Source organism: Pinus tabuliformis, chromosome J (assembly GCF_031772625.1).
Source record: "Pinus tabuliformis cultivar Carrire ecotype Pingquan chromosome J, CPIR1, whole genome shotgun sequence".
Classification (NCBI taxonomy): Eukaryota; Viridiplantae; Streptophyta; class Pinopsida; order Pinales; family Pinaceae; genus Pinus; species Pinus tabuliformis.
Window position 1 is genome coordinate 1,280,130,691 of NC_142295.1, and position 2,484 is coordinate 1,280,133,174.

The 2,484-nt window shown below is 42.1% G+C and overlaps 1 pseudogene; it reads left to right on the forward strand.

The window, feature by feature from the left end:
* Nucleotides 1–502: 502 nt before the first annotated feature.
* LOC149231918 (7-ethoxycoumarin O-deethylase pseudogene) lies at nt 503–1,913 on the forward strand (annotated as a pseudogene).
* The last annotated feature ends 571 nt before the right edge of the window (nt 1,914–2,484 follow it).

Genomic DNA, 2,484 nt, shown 5'->3' on the forward strand with positions numbered 1-2,484 from the left:
TTGCAGACGGCCCAATTCTTTTCATTTAGTTTTGAGTCTTGTCTTTTGCATTTATATTATTCATGTGCTAAACGAGTCTAAGCACGATCTTTGACTGTAGTGATGGCTATTGGTTATATAAACCCCTTGCAACGAATGGTTTTGTCATCTCTCGTCTCCGTAGCCACATCGTTTATCTTCCCTGCATTCCTTGATCTTCTTTCCTTGCGTCTAATCAAATTGCCAATGGAGTTTGGTTGGATGTTCTCGTATTCTATCCTGGGGATAAGCTTCTTCATCATACTCCTTGTTTTGCATGTGATGAGGAGGAAGATTTCGAGGCTTCCTCCGGGGCCTCCAGGATGGCCCGTTGTGGGAAATCTCTTCCAGCTCGGTGATAAGCCCAACGAAACGCTCTTCCACCTTGCTACCAAATACGGCCCTCTCATGTCTCTTTCCTTTGGAATGAAGACCACAGTAGTAGCCTCCTCTGCCGCCATGGCAAAGGAAGTTCTCAAAATCCATGACCACCTCCTTGCAGGACGGGCCTGTGACACAAGCAAGCAAGCCTTTTACCAAATCTTCACTGAGTTTTGGCCAAATTGGACCTCGCTGGCGCATGCTGAGACGTATATCGACTACTGAACTTTTCTCTGTCAAGAAGATAGAAGCTCTGCAACATCTCAGAAAAAAACAAGTATATCAAAGTATTCGTCAGATCTTTGAAGACGCCGTGAAAGGGAAGTGTGTGAATATTGGACACACTGCCTTCAACATCACAGCTAATCTATTGGGGAACATGATCTTCGGTACAGACATGTCTGATCCCGATTCTTGTGTTTCTCAGGTGTTGCAAGAAAGCATCGCTAAACTGCTGGAGCTTCATGCAGTTACTAATCTGGCGGACTCGTTCCCGTTTCTACAGTGGTTTCATTGGGATCCGCAGGACATCTCCCGTAGTACGGCAATACACAGGAGAAAAGTATATGCCATTCTTGAGAAATTCATAGAGGATCACCTTACCGCAAGAGGCAAAGGCACCGATGGAAGCGATGGTGAAAAGGACCTCTTGGACGTTCTGCTTGACATAAGAAGCGATGAATTTACAGTCAATGGTATCAAAGTCTACTTAATTGTAAGTCTCTCCTTATCTCAGGTTACTATAATACATGACGGGAGAAGTATTTGGTCATAGTACAGAAACGAACTGATCTGTCAAAACTGTTGCTTCAGCACTACCCTTTGCAAAAAGGTTGTAATTTCTTATGTTTAATGCCTGCCTTGTATGTTGCAGGAAATTTTGGGTGCAGGAACTGACACAAGCGCAACCACAATAGAATGGGCGATGACAGAACTGGTCCGTAATCCGCATGTAATGGAACGAACCCAAGCGGAGTTGGACGGAGTTGTTGGGCGCAAAAGAATGGTGGAAGAAAGTGACATGGACCATCTCCCTTACCTTCACGCGGTGATGAAAGAAGTGTTGAGATTGCACCCGCCAGTTCCTCTTCTCCTCCCTCACAGAGCAGATAGTCGTTGTGAGATTGGGGGATTCTGTGATACCCAAACACAGCCAAGTACTGGTCAACGTGTGGGCAATCGGACGGGATCCTGCAATCTGGAATGAACCGTTGAAATTCGACCCGGGAAGATTTATGGGAGAGGATAAGATGAGCCATCTGGATTTCAGGGGTCAACACTTCGATCTGATTCCGTTCGGGGCAGGAAGAAGAATGTGCGTGGGATTTCCATTGGCGAATCGGATGATTCATCTGGTATTGGGTTCTCTCATCCATTCATTCGACTGGGCACCTCCCCCAGGCACTAGTGCGGAGAACGTAGACATGGCCGACAAATTTGGAATGACACTGCGCAAGGCGGTGCCCCTCGAAGCAATTCCCACGCCACGCCTGGCATTTGATATCTATACCTAGAAATCTCGCGGTCTAACTTTGTATGTCCAATAAGAATTGCGATAGTATTTATGTCAACATGATATTATAAATACCTACAACTCTCGTGACTTACTATGTATGTCACCAAAAAAACATGTTATTGTAAATGCGTAGAACCCTCGTGGCCTTACTCTGTATGTCCAAATAAATGGCGCTAGTACTTATGTCAACATGCTATTATAAAAAATTAGATGGAATGAATTAAGATTATATTTTTATTTCAATTGCTATACGGAATTTTTTTGGTAAAATTCTAAAAACAAATTAACTGAACAGAGAACAATCTTATGTTTATTTCCAGGATCTTAATACAAGGAAGTTATAATTGATTTTTGAGAATTACATACACTCACAAAAACTTTGTATTCATTAAAATAAAATTTTTGATACAAAATTCATCTTCTTTCTCTCAGAGGGATTCACAAAAAAAAAACATTTCAACAACAGAAAACATTACTCTATCTCCTTAAAAAAAATTTACACAGCTGTGTGTAAATTTTTGTTTACATTTAATGCTGTAAAATAAAAAGGATTCTTACATATGGTGTTG